The sequence below is a fragment of the Eumetopias jubatus genome, unplaced genomic scaffold (genome assembly GCF_037043125.1).
Source record: "Eumetopias jubatus isolate StellerSeaLion01/CBP00866 unplaced genomic scaffold, mEumJub1_p1.0 scaffold_15, whole genome shotgun sequence".
In the NCBI taxonomy this organism is placed as follows: Eukaryota; Metazoa; Chordata; class Mammalia; order Carnivora; family Otariidae; genus Eumetopias; species Eumetopias jubatus.
The window spans coordinates 45,708,121-45,729,039 of record NW_028274821.1 but is presented as its reverse complement, the minus strand read 5'-3'; the positions used below and the strand labels follow the sequence as shown (position 1 = coordinate 45,729,039).

Here is a 20,919-nt window from a genome sequence, read left to right as displayed (position 1 = left end):
CAGAACTGGTTGCAGAACCAAAATATTCATCTTCCTGTCAATTGTGTGTGAAGATTCCTTTACCCATATCCTCACCAACACATGGCATTATGCAGCTCTCTAATTTTTTTCCAAACTGATGGAGAAAATGCATTTCTAGGATTACTAGTGGGCTAGAATATTGCCATTTAAATTTTCCGTTTTTAATTGCTTTGCCATTTTCCTGTTGAGTGTCTTGTATTTTATTGTTGTTTGTAGGCTTTCCTTACACAGTCCAGATCCCTCTTTTGTTTTGCCTTGAAAATAACTTCTCCTATTGGTCCCCATTTCTTAACTCAGAGTATTATGTCCTCTCATGACAGAAGAGAAACCATATACTTACAGCATAAAGGTAAGTCTAAAATCACAGTGATGTGGACCACTTCTGGAGTAGATAGAAAAACTTCTATCATCATGTTTCAGTTAGCTATTAAACATTTCAATCCAATGATTATTTTCTAGATACTAAAAGCTCCTTTAAGTTCATATATCTGGGACTTGTCTGGTCTAGTAACAAACACCTGGGTTGAGGGTGTGTGGCAGAGGAACTTACCTTGCTGTGGTCATCCACTATCGAAGTACTGTGGACAAGTCACTTAATCTTTTTACTCCTCAGTTTGCTCATTTAATTAAATGAGCTGTTTGCCCAGTCATTTTACAAATGAGTATCAGGAGGACAAAAATGGAAATAAATCATGGAGATATGCTTTATAAACTGTAAAACACTATATACGTATGAGGAGTTATGACTGCTATTAACCATCATAATTATTAAAAGCAGCATTGCTGGGGAGGGCTGGCATGTCTCTATACACGCCCTCTAGCTTTTCCTGCAGTTTGAAGGCAACCAGAGCACCCTTGCATTTGTAATCATCTAGGCTATATAAATGACTTTACACTTCAGGCTATAGATAAACTATGTGCTTCTCAGAGCATCATCACACATCTCAATGCATCATCCTTTTGATTAAAGGATGAATTATCTATTTTCACATGCAAAATTTTTTTAAAAATCTCCAAACTTAAAAAATCCCCGCCAAAATTCATAGTTTGCATATCCTCTATGATTTATTTAATTATTTATACCAAGGACCATATCAAAGATCTAGAAGCATGTGACCTAATGCTTGAGACCTTAGATTGCAGAATGTCCAAGTACGAATCCTGTCAGGCAATCATTTGTTGTATGATCGTGGGGAAGTTACTTGGCCTCTCTGTTTCCCAGTTTCCTCATACATAAAGTGGGGGTGACAACAATGATACCTCAGAGGTTCTGAGTGATGAGTGTATTAGTTATCACGATTAAGCGCTCAATGAAAGGTTGCTGTTATTATCATCATTTAGATTTGATGAAATTAAAGCTACTCCTCTTGAGATTCCATAGAAATAAAATTGATGTTCTGATCTAGGGGTTACAGTTGTTTTAAAAGTTAAGTAGGGGCACCTGGGTGTCACAGTCGGTGTCTCTTCAGCTCAGGTTATGATTTCAGGGCCCCGGGATGGAGCCCTGAGTCAGGCTCCGTGCTCAGTGGGGAGTCTGCTTGTCCGTCTGCCCCCCCCCCCGACCCCGCTCATGCGCATGCACGCGCGCACCTGCACACACACTCTCTCTCTCTCTCCCCTCCCTCTCAAATAAATAAAATCTTTTTTTTTTTTTAAAGTTAGGAAGAGAGGAGTATACTAATGACAGAAAAAGGGAGCATTTTCTAAACAACCACTTGGTGCGAAGCTTCGTCCTCACCATCTCAGTGTTGGGCCTTGCCTGTAGGACTACGGGGCCCAAAAAAGTGGAAAAGTGTTGGTGAGATCCTGGTTTCTCTTTCCCTCTCAGTGTTCTCACTATTGCAAGAATGAGGTTGAGCCAAAATATAGCTCAGAATCTGGGGAGGCCCGGGAACTCAGGGAACAGCAGGTCAAATTCAGAGTTTGAAGCCGGGAATGAGACCTGAAAGTAGACTGGGACCCAGGGCAAGGCTCCACAGAGGACTGGTTCTGAGGATTGGTTCCCTGGATTGGTTGAGTATAGGCCAGAAAAGCCAAGGAGGGAGCTGAAAAGTCTGAGGATGAATGGAAACAGGGCTGCATACTGGTAATTGAAGTCAGAAGAAACGTGGACTCTTAACACCAACACCATAAGATTCAGATCTTCCGCAGGAATGTAAGGTGGGAGATAGGAGACCCGGGTGAGACAACTCGCCTCACCTTAGCCCTGTGCGGGTAAGAGTGCGGATGAACACAACGAGGGATGATCAGTGGCAAGAGCCAGATTGAACTGTATTAGATGTTGCCTGGCTTCTTTTGAAGATCTATGTATCCAAAAATGAAATAAAAATAAATACTTGGTGTAACAATACACCAAGAAAAAGATTATAACATAAATCGACTATGTATCTAAATTAAACAAATACAGCTAATTATAAATGTTTCATTATCTTTTAAAGGAAATGGGGGGGTGCCTGGGTAGCTCAGTCAATTAAGCATCTGACTCTTGATTTTGGCTCAGGTCATGATCTTGAGGTCGTGAGATTAAGCCCCAGGACGGGCTCCACGCTCAGCGGGGAGTCTACTTGAGATGTTCTCTCTCCCTCTGCCCCTCCCCTCCACTCTCTCTCTTCTAAATAAATAAATAAATGAAATCTTAAAAAAAAAAAATAAAGGAAATAAAGGAATATCTTTTGTGCTTCCAAGTCTTTCTCAATAGTTCATTTACTGGAATAGCTGGGGTCATGCCCAAGTCCCTTTCTCTTTTGATCCATTGTCTTCTCCTGATCTCTGTTTCAGTTGCTCTCTTTACCAATACTGCATAATGTCGTCTTTTGAAGTTTTACTGTCCTTGTTGCTATTCAAGTTGCCAAAGCCTAGGTTACCCACTGCAATTAGCCACCTGTCCAGTCTTTGTTATGACTGCAATTGCTGATCCTTATTGTTCTTATAGGTTCATTACATTTATCTTACTTTTTTATTTTCACAAGCATTTATTATTGTCATGTCTTTCAGACTAGGGCACAGGGATCTGAGACCCTTTTATCCAGAATTGTACTGCAACCAGCAAAGAACAGAATATTGGAAACAATGAGTGTGCCCTTAAAGGAGTACAGCGTTAAAGCCAGAATAAGTCATCAAAAACCAAGTCTCCAACTCAAGTGAGCTGAGTGAAGAATTTGACCAGGTTTTGAGATACAGCAATCATAGCAACTGATGTGTGACTTGATGATGAAAATAACAAAAAATGGATCATTTCTTTTGGTTGCCAGGTACTTTCTATTCTTGTACTAAATCCTTTGAAGTAGACATTTAATGTTCCTTGTACGGATGAGGAAATGGAGGTCCAAAGAGGTTCCATGACTTAACTAAGTTGTAAGAGGGCTAGGATTAAAATTTTGGTCCAACTGATTCCAAAGCTCATCATTTCTCATCAATTCCATATTGGCCTGGATGGTCAAGAGGTACAGAGAAGGAAACATACATGGAAGAGTTCATGTAGCAGAATTCAGGCACACTTGAAAGATTTTTTTTTTTTTTGAGATTGTATACTTCCTTCATTGAAAAGTATATTTTAAGAGGAAAAATCAGAACATATAGTCAAGATGTCCAGGGAGTGTTGAGATGAGAGAAATATCCATTGGAAGCAGGCTAGGAGCCAAGAAGTAAGGGAGCCCAAAAGAGCTATGCTAGGCTCTTAAGACTAGAGGCTAAATATCAAAGATCTTTAAATCAGACCATTTATGCCCCTTTGGCCTAAACCAATCATGATAATCCTGTTTCTCCTTGCCTGGAATGGGTAATTCTATGATCCTCCCTTAGGGACGAATATGTGACCTAGTTTGGGTCAATGAAAACTGGATTGGGGGGCTTCTGGAAAGACTTTCCTGCCTGATACAAATAAAGAAAATTCTGAAAAATCCTTCCACTCCTCCCTTCTTGCTTGGGACAGAGTCATATAAATAAATATGTGACATCTGGCCCCAGCAGCCATCTTGTGCCCATAAAGGAACCACAGAGAAGTAAAAGCATCCTATGAAATAACAGTATTTGAGCTTTGTATATCCTTTGTCTATGGTTGATAGTTTGAAAAGTACTTTTATATACCTAATCTCATTTAACGCTTAAATGATCCTGCGATCTTGTTATTATGTGTGCTCTGGAAGGATCTAAAATCTGTAGATTCCACCAAAGCAACAGCCAGAGGATGGAAATAAAATTACTCAATGTTTGCAGCTGGTTTTCTTTTTTTTTTTTTTAACAAAAGAACTTTTCTTTTTTTTTAGTTCACTTTATTTTTCTTGTATAAAACTAGGTGGTGGCCACAGCTGGAGCCTGGGTCCTCTGCACGGAGACTCTGGTGTGGGTCTTCACAAGATAGTCAGTGAATTCCTGATATGGAGACTTGGTGAACACCGTCTCCTTCCAGAGGTCTGGGGTGAGATTGCAGCTGGTTTTCTAACTGGTCCTCTAGAGTGTTCTGAAATCCCTTCCAGTGTTGCCTGAAATGCTCCCGAAAGAGACTTCAGACTTCAGATCCCCAGGATGTCACAAGGAAAATCAATTAATGATCTAAAGCACAGGTTTGTGTTTTGTTCAGAAAAGAATGCTGGAATGATTAAAGATTAGGTGAAACTATAAAGGGTACACAAGCACTTGTTGACACAATTTAGGGGCCAGTTGCTGAGGAAATGCCAAAGGCACCATACCAGTTCAGAAACTGGCTGGAGTGCAGACCTTGAGGATCGTGTATCACAGAGGTTTTCTTATCATTCGTTTGAAGAAATTTCACCATAGAGCTTCAAGGCAAATTCATAATGGCTTTAAATCACGTGTGCCCATATTTTCACCATCACAGTACAAATAATTTCATTGTTAAGTCTTGAAGTAAAAAAGTTGACCAAGGTGCTAATCATTGTACCTAATCAAATGCTATAAAGTGACATCAACCTAAAAACAGTGGCAATTGTAAATAAAGTGGAATACAGGGAAAATATACTAATTCAGGGCTTATTGTGTACCAGAAACTATATACTACATAATCTAATTTGGCTCTCCCAACATCCCTGTGAGATAAGATTATCAGTAATCCATAAAAGTGACTACCTCACAAATTTAATGAAACCAGTTTTCAGTGTACAATAGACCAGAATTATCCTGAATTATTAGACTCTCTACATATGGAAACAAAACATGCAAACTATTCAGTTAATTCAATTTTTAAAATTGAGTCAGATGACCTTGTTTTACTCCTTGCTGAAAAGAAACCTACTTGCTGAATAACTAAATTAAAAAAAAAATCTTTCAGTTAATTATTTTGAGATGGTACAGCCACAGCATTTGAAAGGATCTCAAACAAGCTGGTTAAATGTATTTGGTTTGGGGGCGTTTGATGTAATTATCCTCTTACTTCATACTTGATGAGAGCAGTTTATACGAGTTACCTTATTAAATTATCTCAAAATCCTAGGAGGTATGAATTATTCACGTTTTACAAATGAGGAAAAAAAGTCCAGAAAGGTTAGCTTGATGCCAAGGTTACAGAGAAAGAAAAAAAAAAAGGCAAAAGCGGGACCTAAGTCTGGGTTTGTCTGGCTCCAAAGCCCTTGTAGATCTACTACTACTGGCGATAATCAAGGCACAGTTTTACTTTGACAGATGATGGGAAGAAACGCTTTTGAATTTAAGACCACAAAATCAACTGTTTCACTTGGTGTAGGATCTGTTAGACAATTTTTCTCAAATGAGAGTTTTCTGTATTTCCTACATTTCTCCTTGAGGGAGTTGCAGAAGGAGCAAAGGAAAAAGCTCTGTGCTGGTATTTCCAAGGGATCTGCAAGAATCATGCTGTCACTGTGTGTATTACAGGTTCACACTGGTGGCATTCTTTTGATTTTTAAAGTTCAGCTCCCAAGTCCTATTTCTATGCTCTGTAAGTACTTGACTGATTGTCAATAGAAAGGCCCCGGTGCCTACTACTCTCCTCCCAACCACCCCCCCCACCGCCCCGCCACCCCCCGCAGTCAAACTTCACATCATTGTTTAAATAGGCAGATGCAGGTGGACACCGTCTTAATCAACTTGGATGTTAATTTTAATAATAAAGTGATCCGATGGGCATTGGATTAAGACTTGAGTTTGAGTCTTGTTCTGCCTCTTAACGACTAACACTTTGGCAAGTTATTTCTCTGATCCTCAATCCTATTATCCAGAAGTGCTTCTCAAACTCCATTTTTAAAATATCTAATCCAGGGGCGCCTGGGTGGCTCAGCTGGTTGGGCATCTGCCTTCAGCTCCTGTCATGATCCCAGGGTCCTGGGATCGAGTCCCACATCGGGCTCCCTGCTCGGCGGGAAGCCTGCTTCTCCCTCTCCCGCTCCCCCTGCTTGTGTTCCCTCTCTCGCTGTGTCTCTCTCTGTCAAACAAATAAAATCTTTAAAAAAATAAAAATAAAAATAAAAATAAATAAAATAAAATATCTAATCCATTTGAGGAAAAATGCTTTTGTAAAATGCATTAAAATGAATTACCAGGAAAATGAAATAGAAAACATAAACTCATGGAGTATATACTCATTTTGTTTTAGATTATTAGATTCAACAGGCAAAACATTGCTCTAATTGTTAAAAGTTTCTAAACACCTACTCTCAATTTTTCACCTCAATTTCTCATCTCACTGAGGCCTGAAAAGAGTTCACAGCCTGCCATCAGTCCAGAAACTCCATTTCAAATCACACTGATCTTTAAAATTAGGGATAAAAAATATCTTTAATCACTGAAGGGTTGTTGCTAGAATTCAATGCATAATGTATGTAAAATGCTTAGAAAAGTGCCAAGTACAAAACATAAGGAAATTCTAATCTCTGCCATAAAATTAAACCCCAAAACTCTAAGGAAACAGCACCAGTTTGAGAATATCCTGGACAAAGTGAATGAGATAAAGCACCTGACTAAGGGCACTTGACCTTGTCCCCAGCTTGACCTTCCCATTGGTATTTTCTTTTGTTCTCTCTCACTCCAGCTCTCTCTACCTATTCCCTTCCTGCTGCCACCATGATACTGGCCTTATGGTGGGATGAAATTCCTTCCCATTCCAAGTCAGAAACAGAGTAACAACAACTGAGTGTACAAAGTATCAAGTCTGGCCCCAACCCCACTTGTCTGATGTGTGGTTCCATGGTCCGATGGCATAGAGGTCCTTGAGTCAGATTGGTGACCACCCAGCTCTGTTCTTTGTCTTTGGCAAGTTATTTAATGATAGCTGTGGGCTTCAACTGCTGCATGTATAAAATGGAGAAAAAGCAATATCCGACAGGGCTGGTATGAAGACTGAATGAGCTAATACATATCAAGAGCTGAGTGGAGGCCCTGGGACAAAATAAGCAACCTGCTCAATAAAGTGTCACATGCCATCATCATCATCGTTGTCATGTGGAAACCCCTGAACCCTTCACTTCTCAGCTCCTGGTCAATCCCCATAAAGCAGAAGTCATTCTGAATGGACCCTAGAGAAATCCTCTCCTAGGAGAGATCCTGTCATAGCGCCTACCTGACTATGACCCTTACTCTTAGATTTCATTTCCACTTGGGGAGATACTCCTTTTCCTTGAGTGATTGGTAGGGAAATGAGCTTACCTTTTAAGTGAGAATCCTTCCCCTTCTTACCTGGCTGTGGTTTACCCATACAGGGCTACAGTCTATCTTAACACAAATCTTTACCGCGGCTTTCACATAACATGCAACACAACTTACAATATGTTTTGATATCCAGAAACTATTTCCTAACTGTGGGTTTTGTATCCATTATCTAGTGCCACAGTAACACTGCATAACAAACCACCATAAACCACACAACAAATATTTATTACTCCTGCCTCCAAAAGGTGTGTTCAGAAGCTTTGCTGCTCTTGGCTCAGCTAAGTAATTCTGCTGGTCTTGGTTGGACTTGCTAATGTGTGGGAGGATCGTCTGGTTGTTGACTGATCTAGGATCGTCTCTGCTGGGGTGACAGGTGACTTAGCTTTGTTTTGTGTGTGTCTCATCCTCCAGCAGACTAATGCAGACATGTTCTCATGGCTATGGCAGAATACAAGAACAAGTGGGAACTGAAACACTTCTCAGGTCTCTACTTGCCACACATTTGTTAATCAGATGGGCCAAAAAGCAGGTCACAGATCTAAGTCCAGAGTAGTAGTGAAACAGTGCTGCAATGTACCACGGCAATAGGCAAGGGTAGCGTGCTCATTAAAGGCTTGTTTTGCCTTCCATTTCCTTATACTCCTGTCCAATCAGATCAGGAAAACCACTTGCTGATTCATATTACCAACTCAGGACCGTGTGTCAAGCCAGGATTTTATTGAATATACACTCTAGGATTTGGTTTGTTTGTTTGTTTTAATGGAATCTGTAGGGTACTTTTCTTTCTTTTCCCCACTAGGCCAAAAAGTAGCAAAAGAAAACATTCATTTTTAATAATGGATATCTGAACATTTCATGTCATAATCCCTAGGATGACTTATAGCTCCTATTGGGACCACTCTTCATCCCATGGTATTATGCTAGTCTCAACAAATGAATTTCACACACAAGGAATAATACTCAAATAGCTACTTATTAGAGTTGAATGCTTTTCTCATAAAACTTGCAAAATATAAAATGAGCTTTCCTACTGGAGGTAGACTCTAGGGAGATTTCCTGTGTTAGTTATTTGATATTTTCCTCTCAAATAAAAAAAAAACTGTATTTCCTTTCTGAAGGCATTTTCTAACTAGCACAGAATTACTATTGCCATTTCTTGAGGAGGAAAATTATTTTCACTTGTGGGAAACTTCGCAGATGACGTCTTGGTCAAAAGGGAAGTATGGAGTCCTATTATCAGTTAACGCTTCAATTAGTGATTTTATGGGAGGGTTCCTGGACAGCAGCAATGATTTCAGAAAGGACCCTTCCACTTTAAGAGCGAAACCACAACCTCCTGAGTCCCCCTGCAATATAGGAGCTACTTGGGCATATGTACAATTGAGCACGGAGGGAGGGTGGGCCGGTGACAGGGGGCAGAGTCCTCGTCCACAGTTTAGCTTGCAGTTGCTTTTGGCCCATCATTTGTGCTAAACGAGGTCAGGTGGATAACTCATCATAAAGATGTATGAAGGTATGTAACGGTGGGATCCTGGTGTTGCACAGAGCCCCTTCCACTCTTCTTCATATTTGTCACTGACCTCACATCCTGGCACAAAACTTGGACTCTGAGGTCAGACAGCCTTGGGTTAGTATTTTAACTAGACCATTCACAAGCTCTGTGACCTTGAAAGTTTTAAACCATTTCTGTGAACTTGAGGCCACTCACATGTAAAGTAAGAGTATGTTTCTTACCTGTACGGCGACGCCTGACCTATAGGAAGTCACTAAGTAGGGCTTTCCTACCTTACCCACTGTACCTCCTGCCCCTCTCCCCCTCTGTTCCAGCCTCCCTGCTCTGTTCCAGCCAACCCCCTCCCCCCCCCCCCCCCCCCCCCGGCTCTCTTGTCCCATCTTCACCTCAAGCCTCGCAGGCATTGCTGACCCCAGGAAGAGAGAGACACTAACAGTCGCTAGTTCTTGGATTTGACACTGAAAGTTTCTATCACCGTCTCTGCAGAAAAGCAGAAATGTGCTTGAAGGGAAGAGGCACCTGAAGAAAGGAAGAGGGAGCAGAGGGTTTCATCCTAAGAAGAGGGGAAGTGTGGAATTTTTAGTTTTTCACAGGCTGGAAACCCAGGCTTTCCAGGGAGAGAAGGAGACTGACTTTACTTTGATTTTCATGGAAATGATCATTTGACTTTGATCTTGAGAGAACGTCACTGAGCCAAATGTTGAGGTTTAGGTTTTTTTTTGGGGGGGGGTTTTGGGGGAGGGTGTGGAGGCTGTGAGAAAGAAGAGATTTAAAAAAAAAAGGAGGAGATTTCATTCTGAGAGGGTGTGTGTGTGTGTGTGTGTGTGTGTGTGTGTGTGTGTGTGTGTGTGTAGCCGCATGGGGCAGGGGATGGGGTGGATGCAGGAACAAGGAGTTCCCTTTTCTTCTCTGCCATACAGAATTCAGGTGTTGTTTTTTTTTAAGACTTTATTTACTTATTTGACAGAGACAGCAGAAAGGGAACACAAGCAGGGGGAGTGGGAGAGGGAGAAGCAGACTTCCCGCAGAGCAGGGAGCCCTACTTGGGACTCGATCCTAGGACCCTGGGATCATGACCTGAGCCGAAGGCAGACGCTTAATGACTGAGCCCCCCAGGCGCCCCAGGCGTTCAGGTTTAAAGCAGGAAAAGGCTTAAGAGAAGCTGAAAGAATACTTAATTCCCTCAGTTCCACGCTAGTTAAAAACACAGGAAAGAAACATGGAACTGAAGAATGTCTAGCATAACAAGCACTGTAAACCTTTTATTATCATATTTGTGGCTTCTGGGGCAGGACTTTAATCCCATCTTTTAAGATGTTGCTCACTTAAAGCAATTGTGTTTAATTTTAAATAAGAAAAAACCTCTCCCAAGTATTTCTTTTCTCCCTTCAATTAATTTTCCATTTAAGTATATGATTTCCGTGCTGAAGAAACTCATGCCCTGAGAGGAATGCATACTTTTAAGTATTTGCACACTTGAAGGGCTCTATTAATTATGTAAAATAACATGAAGATAAAAAGCAGTGCATTGTAGGGGCAGGGATCCCTGCAAAAGTCCTGGGTCACAGCTGGTCACAACTGGCTGTGTGACCTTGGGTGAAGTCCTTGACTTCTCTGAGGCTTAACTCCTTCGTGTGGATTACATCAAGGGTAAAGGTCCTTTCAGCTCTCAAAGTTCTTATAACTAGTCTTGAGGTGACTGTAACCTCTAAAGCAAAGTTAATATGACATATAAGAAAGCCATCCACTTCTTAGAGACTGTGGAGTTTAATTGTATAAGCAAATTAACTTCTCCAAATTCCAATGTCCACATCTATAAAATGGAAATTACAGTAGCGTTTCTCCTTTTAGGCTTGTTTTGAGGTTTACATGAGAAAATGTGTTTGTGAAGAGTTTAGCATAGGGACTGGCATTTAGGAAGTGCCCCAAGAATGAAGGTTAAACAAGAAAAAAAACCCACAAAAAACAGGAGAAGCTGCTGTGCTTCTTCAGAGCCTCAGGGGCCAATCACTCCCTGCCTCCCCATTTGGGCACTGTGGGGTCCCCAGTGCGGTTAAAGGAACAGCGTAAAGCAGAGTTAGCAAAACAAAGATGAGGAGGAAGAGGGTGATAACAGCTCTCCAGGCTCCGTTCAAAGTGCTTCATCTGTATGGACTCATTTAATCCTCAAACCAACCCCAGGAGGTAGATCCAATTATCATCCCTATTTTATAGACCAGGAATCTGAGGCACAGAGAGGTTAAGTGATTTGCTCATTGCCCACACAGCTCCTACAGATCACCCTCAGTGAAGTTGAAAATTGACACTGTCCCTAACATATCTGGAAAAAACAACAGACAATTACTGGCAGTCTAGCCTTTTTGGTTTTTTGTGGATGCTCAAAAAGTTGGCTGATTAATGCATAAGCCCAAGTTAGCCCCCAAAGTTCCATGCCTGGATCTAGCAGTTTCTTCCCACCTGGTGCTATTGAACATGCAAAAGAAGATCTCAACATTTGTCTAATGACGTTAACTAATGCTGCCCCCTGCATGGTGATTATGAGTGGAGCTGTGCTGTGGCTTCAGCAAGCAGGTGGCAGAAATTCTTAATGAAGATTGCATACAGATTATAGCATTTTGGTGGATTTTACGGTGAAATTGCCAAGGGTTCAAAACCTTTTCCAATTGGCTCCCTTATCCCCAGCACAAATAGGGGGGCTTGATGTAAAGAACTAGAAGCATGGGATGAACTGAATATAAATTGCATTAGAGCTACCCCCACGTTAGAGGACCAACTCAGAATGCTAATGAATAAAGCGTCTGTGATGCTCTTTATGAAAGGAAATCTACAGGAGGCAAAATATGGACTCAGAAGACCAATTCTGACTAAATCTACTGGGGTAGATGGAGACATTTTTGTATTGGGGAATGAGAAGTTTGCTAAGAATTAGGAGCTATATATACCTAGTTGTATGTGTAAGTGGACAAGTGAACTTGTTGAAGGATTGGATGTGCTTAAGAAAGATAAAGAAAGTGGTGAATTGCTTCCTATACTGTGAGGGGAAATTTATTCATGCTAATGCTGGCAGATGAACTATTATTGAAAAATGGTTTAGTAACAGTGGACCAACCTAGGATTTATTCCAGGGAAACAGAATGAGGATGAATAATTCTTATTCTGTCCTGCTTTGTATGCTTCACAAGGTCATGCTAAGTGTATATGTTAATTTTTTTTCACCCATGGTTGCAGCAAGTGTATTCAAATTCAATTAAATATATATTTGCTAAATACAAAAACAAGGCAAGTAGAAATGATGAAAGACCTACCTCACTTTTTGGGAAACTTTCCAGGCTGAAGAAGGAAAAGTTGCCTCATAGTAATTTCAAAAGCCTTAAGATTTTTGGTTATAGTCCTTTCTGTTCAGTATCTCAGGGTTGACTATATATATATATTTTGTTTATGATTTGAATTTCTCTTGAATGGCAAATACTAATTTCTTATAGTTTGAGATATTATACAAGAGATATTAATCGCTCTGAGGATGCCGAAATGCTCTTTGTATTCATACTTACTCATCATTGAACAAGGCTGCCTTTTCATTTGGAGCAAAAGAAGTTAATTTATACACCATTATTATATGCACACAAATGCTATTATGGGCATGCACACACAGGGGTCCAACTCTATTCTTAATTATTCATGCTAGTGGAAGGGAGGCAGAGACAACACAGAGCTGTACGCAATCCAAAACCCTTAAATATTTTAGTTTAGAATGTCCTGCTTGACTTCCCTTTGGAACTGGAAAACTTACCAAATGATACAGGAATATTTAAGTATTTAATAGGCACCTGCTGTATACAGATTTCTAAGTACCAGGGGACCTTATGAGGTATAAAAGAAATACCTCGTAAATAATTTGCCGAGAGATCAAATCACTCAAAAGGAGGGATAAACTTAGAGTTGTGATGTTACCTAGAGAGAGAAAAATGCAACTCATAACGAGGAATGGTAGGAGTAAAATTGTGGTTTCAAGGCAGGAAAGTACAAAGCAAACTTTTCGAGTGAAATTTGTCTTGACTCCAGAGTTGAAGGGACTAGTGGCTATAGTTTTAAGGAATGGAAAAGCATTCCAGATCTCCAGAAAATTGCAGAGAGAAAAGCCTAAGTCAAGTCACCACATTCTGGCTTCAGGATGAGTTGTGGTAAGTGACTTGCCAGATCACAGTGTGTCAGTGGCAGAATAGAGGCTAAAATTCCTGTTTTCTGATCCTTCATTTAGTAAAGGGATAGGGTCCTGGTCTCCTATAATTGGATTAAGTTGCATTTCTCCATGGAACCATTTTAATAGCTATTTTGACTATAGCCACATAAGACACAACAGGTTAAATCAATTTCACCGACTTGAGTAACTGGGGTTGAAAACTATAGGCACACACCAAGCCAGCCAATGTTCCAGTCACATTAAACAATTTGTTCTTCATCGCACTCCCCTCGCATATTTTCTTCAGAGCTGGCATTCAGCTGGAATGCATCAATATGATGGTACAAGTTGTTAAAAAAATTTTTTTGACAGGAAATAGGATTTATTGGTGGGCATGAATAAGACGGGAGTAGTGCCGAGGTTCTCATGAGTGGAGAGCCTGCCATTTGTCCAGGGGGCCATAACTAGGAATATATTTGACCCCACAGCCATTGGGGATAAGCTGCTTTTCAGCCACCTTGTCTCCAAATTCATCCACATTAAACTTAGGAAAGCCCTGCTTCTTGGAAATGTGGATCTTCTGGCAGTCAGGGAACTTGAACTTGGCCCTACATAGAGCCTCAATCACATGCTCCTTGTTCTGCAGGTGGGTACAGATGGACATGATGACTTGGTGAACACGGACCCTGGCGCTTTCCAAAGGCACCCCACATACCTGTTTGGAGCCTGGATTGGGGATAGCATGAGGTCAGACATCAATGTCTGCTGAAAAGGCTGTCTCCAAGATCTCTTGGGGCAACCCATTCAATCAACAGGCTGCATACACTATCAAGGAGACTACCGTTTGCAGCCATTGTACACTGGGCCCCCATGTGGAAAGAGCACAAGTTATTAAAGTAGAAAACACTTTTGTTCCAGCTGGGAAATAGTCACATCTTTGATGGCCCAAATGCTCTTAACCACCTCAAGATCCACTCAGACATCCCTTTAGTTTCCATAATTCAGTAACTAAAGGGGAACAGTCAGAACCCTTGAAGACCCTGCTCGGGTACCACAGCCAGCATCTGTTCTGACTGGCTGGTGCTGGTGCCACCGTTCACTCTGGCCGGTCAGTGCTGGGACCAACATTGATTCTGGTGAGTCAGTACCAAGGGTGTGTCAGTGGTTAAGAATTTTATCAGTCCTACATTTTCCCCTCCGTGTTTTTGTTCACAGTGTTCCTTCTGCCTTGAATCATCTCTTTCACCTATTCACCTTGGACCTCATGTATGTCACAGAGAACTAGCTTCCACAACTGTGGGCATTGGTGAAGCAGTCTCTAGAAGACTGTCATCTGAGACTGGAGCTTAAATCCATGTGGCAGGCAGTCAGGAAGCCTGGCACCCCAGGCACAAGGAACAATCCAAACCTAGTCTGCTCTTGCCTCTCACTTTGGTGAGGAGACTATTCCTCAGAAGCCAAACCCCTTTATCACAGAGCTAAATGTACATGTCCGGCCCAGAAGTCAGGAAAGCTAAAGGAGGATGCAGGGCAAGGTAGAGCAATCACAGGCTTGGTGCTGCCTCACACCAACAAGTTAAGTTAGCAGATCAGCAGTGACATGTGTGCACTACAAAATGGCTGCTGCTTCCGAATCTCCCTTGTGCCTCACCCTAAACTGAAACATAGAAGAAAGGGAATTCTGGGGAACGTAGTTCAGCCTAGCCTAGTTGACACATGGCAAAGCCTAGTTGACACATGGCAAAGCCATCACACCTTGGTGTCAAGGCTTAAGTCAAGTGCCATCTCTTACCTCTATCCCCCTTTCTTCTGGTCAGGCTGGAAGTTCTCATTCCCTCCTCCATGTCCCCAAAGCCCTGGCAAAACCACATGGGTGGCATTTCACATGTACGCAGCACTTTCACTGTTAGTTTGCACATAGTATTTCTACCACTAGACTGTAGGCTCCTCAAAGTGAGGATCTGAAGGTAGTTACACTGCCCGACAAGTAGCAAGGAGTTCATAAACATTCATGGAATGAATGAGGGAATGAATGAATGAGATGCTGTGGGAAGCAAGATTCAAGGGCAGCGTATTCACGATCTATTCCTACCTACCAAACCATCCCCAAAACTTAGCAGCTTGAAACAACAGTTAGCATCTCACAGTTTCTGAGAGTTATGAATCCGGGAGCAGCTTAGCTGGGTCATTCTGGCTCAGCATCTCTGGTAAAGTCAGAGTCAAACTACTGGCTGTGGCTGTAGTCATTTGAAGGGGCTGCAGGATTCAGCTTCCAATCTCACCTATGTGGCTACTGACAAGAGGGCTTTACTTCCTCATCACATGGGCCTCTCCATGGGGCTACTCCCAACATGGCAGCTGGCTTCTCCCAGAGCAAGGAATGCAGAAGAGAGAGGCGGTGCCACACTGCCTTTTATGACTGACTCTGAGTCCTACATTGAGATTTCTACCTTATCTTCTCAGTTAGAAGTGAGTCACTAAGTACAGCTCACACTCAACAGGAGGAGTGTTTACACAGAGTATGAATACCATGAGGTTTTGATCATTTAGAGGCCATCTTAAAGGCTGCCTCACACAAGTGGGAAAAAGGAAGGCTTTAGGCGGGAGACCATGCGATAGCATTCTTTAGCTGAACTCAAAAAATTAAACTCACTCCCCACTACATGGTGTGTAGAGTCACAGTGTTTGTTTGTTTTTCCTTTTTTTTTTTTTTTTTTTGGTAAAGTCTACTCAAACTGAAAATAGGCCTTTAGTGTGAAGCCAAAGATTGGATTTTGTGGAAATACTTTCAAAGAAGAACAAGGAGAGGGAATCAAATTTGGACCTAATCTTTCTTTACAAAAATGATTTCCTTTGCTGCAGCCAAGTTTGATTTGGCCTCTAGAGAATACTGATGAGCAAAATAAAGGCAGTTTTGATTACACACACACACACACACAAAATCCTGAGTTTGTCTTGTCAAAATAAATATTGTAACCTGTCTAGAGGGTTCCAGGACAATAACAGATCTATTTGTTGAAGAGCTAATATAGCCAATAATTTATTGAGCGCTTCCTAAGCACCAGGTAGTGTGGTAAGGGCTTTACATGTATATGATTACACTTAATTCTCAAAAAATCACATGAGGTAGGTATTACTATTCCTCCAATTTTTTTACAGGTGAGTAAATGAAGCTTAGAGAGATGACATGATTTAGAAGTTTAGAGACATTACTTACCTAAGCTCACACAGCTGGCTAGTGTCAGGGCCAGAACTCGATTTTTTTTTTTTTTTAAGTAGTCTCTATGCCCAGCACGGAGCACAAAGAGGGGCTTGAACTCATGACCTTGAGATCAAGACCTGAGCTGAGATCAAGAATCAGACACTTACCTAACTGAGCCACCCAGGCACCCTGGCACTCTTCATTTTTGAATGCCTCATCAAACTGCTGTCATCATACCTCTGAGAGATACTAGGTGCCAGTGTAGGTGTCTACGTTCATTGCTTGCCATTCTCAATAACCTCTGAGGTAGATATTATTATCCCCATTTTGTGGATGAGAAACGAAAGTTCAAAGAAGAGGTTACTTGATTTAGCCCACACAGTTAACATAACAGCAGCCTGGGATTCAAGCCCCACCTTGTGTGAATGAATCAAAAGTCTGTGCCCCTTCCATCACCTTTATTACCTTCTAGCTCAGTGGTTTTCAAACTGGCAGATCAGAACTTAGGAGTGCGTGTGAGGTCAATTAAGTGTGTCCCAACCAGCACTTAAAATACTGAAGTAAATATTTCTATTTTTAATGTTTTGAGGAATCTCCATACTGTTTTCCAGTGGTTGCACTAATTTATATTCCCACCAACAGTGCACAAGGGTTCCTTTTTCTCCACATCCTCACCAACACTTGTGATTTCTCGTTTTTGATTCTAGTCATCCTGACACATGTAAGGTGTTATCTCGTTGCGGTTTGGATTGGATTTTCTCCGATGATTCTTGATGTTGAGTGTCTTTTCATGTGTCTGTTGGCCATCTGTGTGTTGGAAAAATGTCTATTCAGCTCCTCTGTCCATTTTTAATCAGATTATGTGGGGGGTTTTGACAATGAGTTGTATAAGTTATGTATTTTGGATATTAACCCCTTATTGAATATATCTTTGCAAATATCTTCTCCCATTCAGTAGGTTGTCTTTTTGTTTTGTTGATAGTTTCCTTTGCTGTACAGAAGCTTTTTATTGTGATGAAGTCCCAATAGTTTATTCTTGCTTTTGTTTCCTTTGCCTTAAGAGACATAGCTAGAAAAATGTTGCTACAGCTGATGTCAAAGAAATAGCTGCCTATATTCTCTTCTAGGAGTTTCATGGCTTCAGGTCTCACATTTAGGTCTTTAATCCATCTTGAGTTTATTTTTGTATATAGTGTAAGAAAGTAAAACAGAATGGAGGTTCCTCAAAAAATTAAAAATAGAAGTATCAGAGTGCCCGGGTTGCTCAGTCAGTTAAGCATCTGCCTTTGCCTCAGCTCACGATACCAGGGTCCTGGGATCGAGCCCCCCACAGGGAGCCTGCTTCTCCCTCTCTGTCTTCTACTCCCCCTGCTTATGCTCTCTCGCTCTCAAATAAGTAAAATATTAAAAAATAATAGAAGTACCATATGATCTGGTAATTCCACTACCGGGTATTTACACAAAGAAAATGAAAACCCTAATTTGAAAAGATATATGCACCCCTATGTTTATTGCAGCATTATCTACAATAGCCAAGATATGGAAGCAACCCAAGTGTCCACTGATAGATGAATGGATAAAAAAAGTTGTGGTACAAACACACACACACACACACACACACACACAGGAATATTATGCAGCCATAAAAAGAATGAAATCTTGCCATTTGCAACAACATGGATAGGCCTAGAGGGTATAATGCTAAGTGAAATAAGTCAGACAGAAACAAATACCATATGATTTCAATCATTATGTGGAATCTAAAAAGCAAAACAAATGAATAAACAAGCCAAAAGCAGAATTAGACCTATAGATACAGAGAGCAAACTGATGGCTGCCAGAGAGTAGGGAATTGGGGGACTGGGAAAAATAGGTGACGGGGAGTGGGAAACACAGGCTTCCAGTTATGGAATGACTAAGTCACAGGGATAAAAGTTACAGCATAGGGAATAGAGTCAATGATACTGTGATGGTGTTGCATGGTGACGGATGGGAACTACATCTGTGGTGAGCACAGCATAGTGTACTGAGTTGTTGACTCACTGTTGTACACCTGAAACTAATGTAACATTGTGTGCTAACTAAACTCAGAAAAATACTGGAGTAGAATAGAATGGAAGGAAAGAAGTGTAACAGTAAGCGTTGCTTAATGAAAGTTTTATTTCAGTTATGTATGTATGTGTAATTGTGTGTGTGTGTGTGATTGTGCCTGTGTGAGATTGTGTGTGCATGATTGTGAGATTGTATGTGTGTATGATTATGTGTGTGTGTGCATTTCTTACTTTGGTTGCATCAAAAGCATTGGAAAGCCTCTGCCCTAGTCACTCCATCTATTTTTTTTTTAAGATTTTATTTATTTATTTGAGAGAGAGCAAGAGCACGAGCAGGGGAAAGGGCGGAGGGAGAGGGAGAAGCAGGCTTCCTGCTGAGAGGGATCCTGACACAGGGCTCAATCCCAGGACCCTGAGATCATGACCTGAGCCGAAGACAGACACTTAACTGATTGAGCCACCCAGGTGCCCCTCCTCCATCTATTCTTAAGGTCACTGCCAACAGGTAAGTGTTCAGGTTTTAATGGTAGCTTACCCTCTATACACACTTTCCTCTGGCCCTAAGCACCTACAAAAGGGTAGTTACAATTCTTGTTCCACTTCCTAGTGTCCTTTCTACTAAAATAAAATTATTAAAGGCAACCATATGCAATTGGTTAACTTGATCTCAACTTACCAGCTGTGGGACCTTTGTGGAGTGACGTGACCTTTCTAAAAGTAGCCTCCCTGAATTTTGCTTTTCCCATCCTGAAAGTTGGGTGATTATGTTCTCACTTACATTGATTGACTGAGATCACGTGAACTTCTTAGCATAGTGCCTAACAACAATCATTAAATGAGCACCAGCTATTAAGTTATCTACAAAGACTGGAAGAGTCTTGAGAGTCTCATGTTTGTTTAAGGAAATAAAAGGGTAAGGAGGGAAATGTATTCTTTTCCAGCCTTGAACCCTCCAACTCCATGACAACAAATTAACACAAGTAGGTCTACATCCTTTCAGTTCATTTATTTAGCAAATACTTATTGAATGCCTACTGTGTGCCAGATACTGGGCTCATTTACAACATAAGGGTTTTTAAAGGTGAAATCCAAAATTTATAGATACTTCTTAAAGTTGGGGTATATCAGAGGAGCGGAGTGATAAATCACTTTGGCACCTTATTTTACGATTGTGGACAAGAGTGATCATCACTGAACTCTTACATGTAAGCTCTGTCAAATGAACTTGAGCGATAATAGCCTCATTTTTTAAAGCTATGTCCACATGGCATCTGATTGATTGAATCTAAGGTCCCCACTTTCCATTTTTATAGCTTAGTCCCTTCTCTCTACATGCCACAATCAAGAGGATTGATTTTCCTTGTACATTGTCTTTTCTTCTCGCCAATTCCCAGGTCCCTCTTTTTCACTTCTATACCCTCCCCTGATCACAGACTCTCCTCTTGTGTTCTGCCAATTATCTCCAGCCCTGAGCTAGGGGACCCACATTTTTTCCTTTACACATTTCCAATGAGAGGTAGATTAGCAAGAATCGAAGTGTGAGTCTTAGGGGAAAAGAGCCACAGTGAAAGACACTGGCTTCTAATTCTTTTGGAGCTCACCACACAAAAATGGCCTTTCCAGGCTTAAGGTGCTTGTGTGTGACTTACCACTCCTTCCCAAAGGCTCACGTACAAAAGCAGAGCCTCGAAACTGTCGGTTGATTCTCACTGAACATAAAAATGATGACATTTTAGCCTGTATTTACTATTAAAAAGTCACAAGCAGTGATGTCGACACTCGTGTGCCCCTTTAACCTTGACAAAATATTTTCACCCACATTTCCTTTTATTTCACACACTTATCTGATGCCTCCAGTGCCTCATAAAGCCAGTAAGAATAAAGATTATTTGATGTTACAAGAAACCTCTCTGTGAAGTAGACAAAACAAGTATTTTATCCTCATTTTTCAGACAAGGAAATTGAAGCTTAGAGAGATTGTGTCTTGCCCAATGTCACTTAGCTCCTAAAGGGCAGGGGATAATACTGGAGTCTGAGACTTGGGGCAGCCGGCCCCTATTGATCAGTGCATGAGGCTCAGACACATCCAGTATACCATCACTGGGGTGCAACTGCACCACTTTCCATAGATGTGGGTCTCAGAAGTCCTCAGTGGTAGAGCTCAGGCCTCAGGCAGCTCCAAAATGGTGAAGAAACAGCAACCTCTGGGCAGACTTTTCAGGGAAGCTTTGCTAATTTGCAGCAGCTGGACACTGTTCCTCGTTAATATTTCTCAGCATGGTGGCCACATCATTCCACTGTGGGGACAAGGACTCAGCTCAAGTCTATCTAGTTA

General features: G+C 41.2%; 1 non-coding gene across 1 annotated transcript; it reads right to left on the bottom strand.

Annotated features, from left to right (window-relative positions):
* Positions 1-14,103: 14,103 nt before the first annotated feature.
* On the bottom strand, positions 14,104-14,238 carry LOC114212464 (small nucleolar RNA SNORA70). Its single transcript, XR_003609971.1, has one exon. It is a non-coding gene; the product is annotated as a small nucleolar RNA SNORA70 (small nucleolar RNA).
* Between the last annotated feature and the right edge of the window lie 6,681 nt (positions 14,239-20,919).